Genomic DNA, 9071 nt, shown 5'->3' with positions numbered 1-9071 from the left:
CAGTTAATATAATTTTCCCTTTCTGTTGGTTCCATTCTGTTCTTGGGTTGTGTCCCCATCATTTATATTGAAAAACATTTCTAAATATAACATAATAAAAATATCTATATCTGAATAATAACACTAATACCTATTTTAATATCAATATCATAATATTACTATACTTACTCAATGTATCTTTCACTTAATAAACATCAACAACATTTTAAAAAAAACTGCCAAATCCTTTGTGCACATAACAAACTTCACTATGCTTTGGAATGAAATCCCTTGTTTTATTTCCCTATAGTGTAAATTTGATATATATATATATATATTTTATTATTTTTTAAAATAATAATTTATAACTCTTAACCAAATCACAATTTTCTGTGTTCCCCCCCGAAAGATAACAAATTTACATAACTCGAAAAACAAAATCACAATTTTCTATGTTCCCTCTCCCCGAAAGACGGCCATTCATGGTGGGGTAATGGAGAAAGAAACCCCTGACTCGCATGAGCGAAGCATAATTCACATGTTAAACCCAACAAATTACAACGAGGGGTCCAGGGACCATTGATATTACCCAGATTTTATATGTTGAATAAGAAACAATTAGCATTCAAAGCCCACGTGTTCTCTGTACATAACAGAAGAACCCATCAACCATAGCAGCCACTACTTGATTAGCTGCTCCCTGTATACGCTTAAATTATAAGCTTTTTCACCATTTCATCACATGTTGCTCCTCCTCTCCTAATATTTTAGATTGTGTACTTACCGATGGCATTCTTATCTCCACTGACCCTCCTCTTTTTATATAACCGCAATGTGGATTCTCGTAGATTACCTAGAAGAGCTTGACCTATTTTGTCGATGAATGTAGTTTTCTGAATATTTTTTTTCTAACCTTGATTTTGATCCGCACAGGCAGCTGTCCTAGTTTATTTTTTTCTGCATTCACAATCTCTGCCATTTGGGCATTATCAGGATACTAGTGCACAGATGATGAATTTCTGAGTAGGTACATCTCTAAAACTGCGTGTTTAGAAGAAGCATTGTTTTTCAAGAGGGAAAGAAAAGGTATCCAAATTTGAAGACGGCGAAAATGGTGACTTCAGCACTCGTTTGGGTTTCAAGGTGTCAAAATGTCAGGTTACTGGTTACAGCCATTCTTGTAATGCAAATGTCAAGAGGAAGCTCGGAGAAGAAGCCCATTCGGGCTAGTATTCCGTTAGGTTCGAGGCTGTCTGCTTCAGAGGAGGTCTATTGGTTGTCCCTTAATGGCACCTTTGCAATGGGGTTTTTCTCGGAAGAACACAATGGGATTTACAGTGTGGGAATATGGTACAATTCTATCCCCAAGCAGGCAAAGGCGGTGGTCTGGACGGCAGGGGATGATGTCAGAGTAAGCTCCAATTCCACTTTTGAACTCTCTGATGATGGAAATTTCATTCTGTTTGATCACTTGGTTGGTGCACCTGCTTGGACTAGCAATACGAGCAATATGGGTGTTGTGGGTGCTTGTTTCCATGACAATGGCAACTTCGTTCTGACTGATAATAAAGAGAGGATAGTGTGGGGAAGTTTCCAGGCACCGACAGATACTCTCCTTCCTGGGCAGACGCTTGCGACAGGTCAAAATCTGAGGGCTTCTTCTAAAACGTCCATTGCTAGTTACTATGAACTGGAGCTGGAGGAGTTTGGCAATCTCATGCTTAAATGGTGTACGGACGTAATATATTGGGAAAGCGGAACGGGGTCTCTTGCTTCAAATCATTCTGTGCCCACTGGAGCGAGGTTTTTAGGTAACGGAATATTGGGGTTGTTTGATGGAGAGAGAAGCATGGTTTGGTCTAGATACAGCGGGGATTTCACGGACCAATCTGTGGTTCTGAGGCATTTGAGACTAGATAATGATGGGAACCTTAGAATGTATTCCTGGAACGAGGCAACAAAGATGTGGATAGTAGGTTGGCAAGCTTTGGAGAATCAGTGTGATGTATTTAATACCTGTGGATTGTACGGCGTCTGTAGCTTTAATTCCACAGGGCCCATCTGCCAATGCCCTTTTGAGAGAGGGATCAATTCAGAACGGGGTTCGGCGGGGGGTGGGAACAGAGCTTGCAGGAAAAAGATGAAGCTGGGAGACTGCAATTCAGGGACTAGCATATTGGTTATGAAGAAAACGGTTTTTTATGGGATTTATCCTCCTCAGGATGTCTACAATTATTCAAGCGTCCAGGGTTGCAGAGATAACTGCTTGAATGATAGCTTGTGTGTTGCTGCAACAGCCATCAATGACGGGTCTGGCATTTGCAGGATTAAAAGGACGGATTACATCGGCGGGTATAGTTATGATTCCGTTCCTGCGATTTCGTTTTTAAAGGTATGTCTCACGCCAGAAGCAGTGTCTGACCATGCTATTCATTTTCATGCTAGTCCACCGAATCAAAATTCGTTAAGCACATTTCAATCTCCTTCACCTAATGCATCTAGCTCAAGAACCCCTTGTCCTTTTGGCTCCTGTATTGGGGTAGCAATCATCGCAACCTTTGGTGCGTTTCTAGCCATACAAATAGGAGTTGGTTGGTACATATTTACAAGGAGAGGAATAAGAAGAATGCAAAGGGCTCCTTCTAGCAAGCACCAACTAATGGATCCATGTTCTAGATCTCTAGTCAGGTTGACATTTGTTGAAATAGAAGAATTGACTGGGAATTTTAGTCACCAACTAGGTCCAACTGTTTTCAAGGGAATTCTGCCCAACACTAGTCCTGTTATAATAAAAAAGCTAAGCGTTCAAATTACGGAGAAGGAATTTAGGATGATCTTGTGCAGTTTAGGGATTACCAGGCACAGGAACTTGGTCTGTTTGCAGGGCTTTTGTTGTGAGGCTCAACATAGACTGATAGTTTATGAGTATGTGAACAATGGGTCACTTGATCAGTGGCTATTTGGTTGCACAAACAAGGCAAGGGAACTGAATTGGCAGAGAAGGTTCCACATAGCTATAGGGATTGCACGAGCCATAGCTTATTTGCATTCCGAATGTCGTGATTGTATTTCTCACTCTAATCTGAAGCTGGAGAATGTTATGCTGGATGATAAATTCATACCTAAGCTCACAGATTTTGGCCTTAGCAGACTATCTCAGACAACTTCCATTGAAAGCACTTCTTGCTCGGAATCCTCCCCTGAACAAGATGTTTTCAGATTTGGGTTGATGCTGTTGCAGATAATTAGTGGCAAGAGAGATCCTAACTGTGATTGTCCCGAAAGTAAGGGAATTTCAGAATGGGCATTTCAAGAATATCAGAATGGTCGCCTGGATGGCATTGTTGATGGCAGGATGGAATGTAACTTGGAGTGGGATCAAGTTGAAAGGGCGCTTAGGATCGCATTTTGGTGTATGCAGGAGAGGTCGTGCTTAAGGCCTTGCATAAGGGAGGTGGCAGCTGTTCTTGAGGGAACTTGTCCTGTTGACCCACCTCCCATGCCGCACACCAATGGCCAAGAAGTACTTCTGGGTGGCTCAAACGAGCTGAAGGAAAGGGTAGCAGAGGAGAAGATGAAAGAGGTGAAAGAGGACATTAAAGAGGAGACAAATGAGGAGGTTAAGATTTTAGAAAAACAGGGCGACTTGCAGCTGGCCACCAGATCCCATGGCAACAAGGGAAAGTAACTTTATAAACACAATCCAAATTCTTTTCAATGCAATATATGAAAATCTTGAATAAGATGCCTTAAAAGGAATGAACATCGATCCAAAAGGATCTCAATCTTAAGTGAATATCCAATAGCAAAGGGATCACCCCTTTTTAATGATCCATTTTGCGAAATCAAGAGCAATTTGAGTGTTTGCTTAACACACAAACTGCAGGCACACAATGAATTCCTAGGTTTGTCCAATATCACATGACCATATCAAGCTACCAATTTTGATCACATTTGAACAACAGGAATAGGAAAGTTAAGACTAGTAAAGACATCTGGAAAAGGCAGAGCATCTGTTTGAGGAATTGAAATGCTCCTTTAGGCACAATACGAGCTTTGCTTTGCTTTCTACCCTGTAGTGCATTCCGTGCAATGTAAAGTATACATCTCCTCTGTATTCTCTAAACCATAAAAAGAATATGGCCATCTTTACTGTATTCAGCTTTCCATGCTAGGTTTGGGTATTGTCTTTCACAAAGCCTGAAATAAAGTGTTCAGAGCTCTAAATATGAGCTTGAATCCTCGGGTGATTTTATCTTTCTCAATCTGTGAAAAAATAAAACTTCAATTGTTTTTGATGTGATGGGCTATGGAATGTTTTATTGCAATGTTGTATCTTTCTGACCTTTATCTTCTATAGACTATATCTCCTTCTGCCTATCAATTGTATGCGTACTAGATTTGTTTTGTTTCCAACACGGACTGTTTACTTATTGGGTCTGTTTGTATATGTTAGTTCTTTATGAGAAACATTGTGGAGTGTTTTATGTTGACTCTATAATGAAAATCAAGTGTTTGCATCAGGGTCAACATGTTAGTCGTGGATATCCAGCCACGGAAAACATTTTCTTTATACCGCTTTTGACAACTTTTGAAGAAAAAATCTGTGTTTCCCTTGGTAAGGTTAACTTTTTCGTGGCTGCATAGCCGCTGCCCAACATGTTCATCTATGGACATTTTTCCACACTACATGCTACTTGCCTTCAAATAACTCTAAATTACTCTTCTGCTGCCTCACCTATCTCAACTTCATGTCATTGAATGTTTGTACACAAATAGGCATATACGTGTGTGCATGCAGACACAAACAGACTATATGTATGTGAGATTATGATACTTCATTCCGTGGGAGAATGGTTGGGCAGACTGACGATAGAATTTCCAGTAGGTGGGTTAGAGTCCAATAAACTCTACGAGAAACAAGATGAAAGATTGAGGGCAGCTTTTTATGAGGATTATGTTCAAGTCTTTTTAAGGAATAATATTGTTCCTGAGGTCAATACCTCTGACTACCAAATTTGACTAATATTCAATATCCAATGGAAGAAATTATGTACTTTTGGGATTTCAAAAAGGAGATCACATATAACAGATTGGCGTTTCCCTTGGTGGTGACCTTAAGAATTGTATTTACCTTTAACTTCTACATAACCAAGGTGACTAGAGTGTGGGCTCATTGCCTATCGAGGCAAAGTTGCTGATGTTACTGGTTCTAGTTTTCATTGGACATGATTTTCCATTAACTCATTTACTTAATATGTACTGTAGATAGTGGATAGTGCTCGGTGCATTTGTCATAAGAGAACTTGCACAATAGATCTTCACAAGATACTTAAAATATCTCCAACAGAACATTTTGTGTAAGGTATAGAGAACATGTCAGTTTTGTTGAGGTCATAAAATTAAAAGGGTGCTTGAAGTCAAAGGGTTGTCATTCAATTGGTTGAGCGTGATTGGTGAGGATGATGGTCTGTGACAGAGAAGCTATTCATCAAGATTCAAACCCCCTGGTGGCGTGTTTCTGTCAGGATCAACCCATAGGCAAATTCGACTGTCTGGATTCCCGTGCGTGGCTGCTTAGATAAAACCATTTTGTGGTTTAGATGTATACTTACTCAAATTGTTGTAATCAAAGCAGAGATGCTAACAACATCCATATATCCCAACTTATTTGCATAAAAAATTGGTTACAGGAAAGAAGTAAGTTATTTTTTGTTTGTAAAAATCTTCATTGATGTTAATGGCAGTCTTTTGTAAGCTTGGACACCCTTCTAAAAATTTATACTCTTAGATATCAATCAAATGCATCATATAATCAAACTCCACACCACCTTTACAAGTTCAGAGGCTGTGGCAGAGCATAATGCTGGTCTCAAAAGATAGCTCTAAAGACTAAATAAGACAAATGATAACAATGTCTGCCAACTTTGATATGATATGCTTCCCTAGTTTCACAGTTACTCAAGCTTTTTGAATATTTAGAGCTGCATTAGAATTTGTAAGTAGACTGAAGAGGGTCTTGACAGAGTTTGTTTCTGCTGACATGGGCCATGACTACCCTTGGTGGTGTCTTGGTTCCACAGAAATGTACCTTTTTACTTACCATAGAATAACACACAGAAAACCCAAAAAAGCTTTCATCATTAGGTGACAAGTGAAAGACAAAGGAGGTAAAGGAAAAGCTATGGGAAATTGGAAGAAAAAAAGTGTTGAAATTAAAAGTCATAGGTGATCATGTTAGTAGAGAGGGTTGGCACCTGTGAGCACACTAATCTGCTATATTCTATAGCACCGTATTAACACTAATGTTCAAAGCTGTCAGTGCATTTGATCAAGGACATAAAGCTTGTCATCACAAAAGCCTAATAGAAGTTTGAAGCTTGGTGACTACACAACAATAGAACTATTTAGCCATCACATATAAAATGAACCTAATTTTTGATATTATATTTACAAATTGACAAGAGACATTTTAAATAAGGTTTGTGATCTATAGAATAAGTAAATCTCATCGTCAAAGATTCAACAATATAATGAAATTTACTATTATTTCAGATGATTTCAAATAATCTCACCATTTTAATATTGCTTCACATTTTGTAAGATTTAAGTTGTCATCATATAATATCTTCTGAATATGTAATTATAATCCTATCACTTAAACCACTTGATCATTGATATATATGTCTACTCCATATTTGAGTGGACCACTTCGCTAAAATAGATATTGAGTTCTTTTCACTTGATATATTAAAGTGGAAAATGATGTAACACTTTAGTCTTTGTTGACAGCGATGTTTGTGACTTGATTTGCCACTTTCACATCAAAGTGGTAGATGATGAGACACTTGTGTCTTGGATTTCATGGAGCTGAATTTGGTGAATGCAAAACAAAACAAGGGCATCTTTATTGCCAATTGAAAATGTTTTTTATTCCTTATGATTAAGGCTTCCCAAGTACTTTATAATCATGGGGGCTTTTAGTATATGCTAAGACACTCATCTTATTTTACTTTCATTCTTTAAAATTGGATACATAAATCAAAGGATTATTTTAGTTCTTCTACTTTAAAAAGTTTGAATATATGCTTTTAGATAATGTAAACGAATGCTTTGGTTAAAAATATAAATAATAATAAATACAGACAACTTTTGATATTATATAAATAAACATATGATAAGCAAGAGGAGGCAGGTTGATCATATTAAGATCTGGACATTCTTAAACAATAACGTGGAGTTGTTTGAGTAATAATTATAACCATATAGTAAATCTAAAAGCATTTGCATTTAGTAAAGTGCATAAGATATTGCTTAGTTAAACAACATTGTAACAATGATGATTTATGTTTGTAACAAAATCAAAATATATATAGTAATCGGTTTGTGAAAAAATGCATTTGTAGTTAGAATTAAATCTTCATGTACATTGATGTTTGATCACTAAATTAAACAACATTAAATATTATCTATTATAATAAAGATCATGTAATTATAATAAGTATACAAGTATCATTGGCGAGGAATCAAAAACAATAATAATTATAAATAGTATCACAATATATATGTAATAATATATATATAGAATAATAAAAATAGGTATATAATAATAACTTTTTATAATATTAAGTATTAATAACATCTATCATCATTCATGGAATTATTCTACTATTTATTATTAATGACTATATAATAGTAAGTATTTTTGTTTTTTTTAGTATGGCAAAAAAAATAAAGGTGACATGTGTCGCTGACTTAACACAAGTTTCATACGAAACAATTTTGACCTAGATCTAACTTGAGGTCACAAATGGTAAAACTCATTCAATGCTCAGTGAAAAAAAATGATCCAATAGAGATGCGAACCTTGGTGATTGCTTCACCACTGAAGTGTTTAAACTATGACAATACATGTCTAAAGACTACATAATAATATGTATTAATTATTCAATTATATTTAATTTATCCATAATAAGTGTATTATGATTATTTCATGAATATATTTATAAATATAATTATATTGCATTATTATATATTCTATAAGTATTTATTAATGTTATTTATTGTATAAGGGTATTAAGTTATTATTTAAGTGAAAGTTACACATTTAACCTTTTTGAATGCTTGACATTTATAATTGTATATAACTTTAAATTATTATTATTAAAAATCAAACGACTTAGTCACCTATTGCATTGATGAAAGAAATAGGGCAAAACAATCACCATTATGTAATAGTGAAAAGCACTATAGATGCAAATGCAAACAAAAATATAAATATTAGAAAATTCAGTCAATATATTTTTATTTTTTCTTCTTATTGGTGGATGCTTTGACTTTTAAAAAGGGTGACATCATGCACACAATTAGCCAATAAAATAATAGATAAATATAATTTATGAATTTTAAAATAAATTTGTAAAATATAAACTTTAAAAAATTTAGTGAGCATATTTTAATTGTGAATGTTGATTAGTTGATAATTAGACATTTAATTGATTTGGATGAATTAATTAGTATTGTATGTGTGAAAGGAACTAATAACACTTAATATCAATAACAAATGTTAGGGTTAAGGTTGTTTTATCATTTCTATTATCTTTCTTGACATTCAATGATTAAGTTAATATTTAAAAAAAGGTTGAATTGAGGTTGTTTTACAATTGCTATCATAGATTTTGACATTCAGTGATTCTTTTGAGTAGAATGAATCACACACAGGCATAGCTTGTAGCACAAACTCCAAGATTGTGAAGCTAGCTCTTTGCATGATGTTTAATAAATATTTCTCACACTCTTTATGTATAATAAAAAGAAGAAGACTTGGAAATGAAATATAAAATTGAAGAGTAAACTAAGTGAATAATTAGGAATTATCACTAGGTGAGATCACTAAATTCATACTCTAGAAATTTGTATGGCAATAATCAATGAATTTGAAACTTGAGCATTCAAAATGCATATAAGATATAGATCCCATCAATGACAAGATGAGGGTGGGAATGATTACTATTTCTTTTGTTCATCGTTTGCTTATGTATAAATATTGCGAAAGGGTTCTAAATGTCCAATTTCAACAAACAAATGCATGA

General features: G+C 35.2%; 1 pseudogene across 1 annotated transcript; it reads left to right on the top strand.

Annotated features, from left to right (window-relative positions):
* The first annotated feature begins 606 nt into the window (after positions 1-606).
* Positions 607-4277, top strand: LOC149541176 (G-type lectin S-receptor-like serine/threonine-protein kinase SD3-1 pseudogene; annotated as a pseudogene). The gene has a single exon (XR_016356487.1). The product of XR_016356487.1 is annotated as a G-type lectin S-receptor-like serine/threonine-protein kinase SD3-1 pseudogene (transcript).
* Positions 4278-9071: the final 4794 nt, after the last annotated feature.

This window comes from Cupressus sempervirens, chromosome 9 (genome assembly GCF_028749045.1).
Source record: "Cupressus sempervirens isolate cs-2001-9-10 chromosome 9, ASM2874904v1, whole genome shotgun sequence".
NCBI lineage: Eukaryota > Viridiplantae > Streptophyta > Pinopsida > Cupressales > Cupressaceae > Cupressus > Cupressus sempervirens.
The sequence above is the reverse complement of the archived record's forward strand: the minus strand, read 5'-3'. Positions and strand labels throughout refer to the sequence as shown.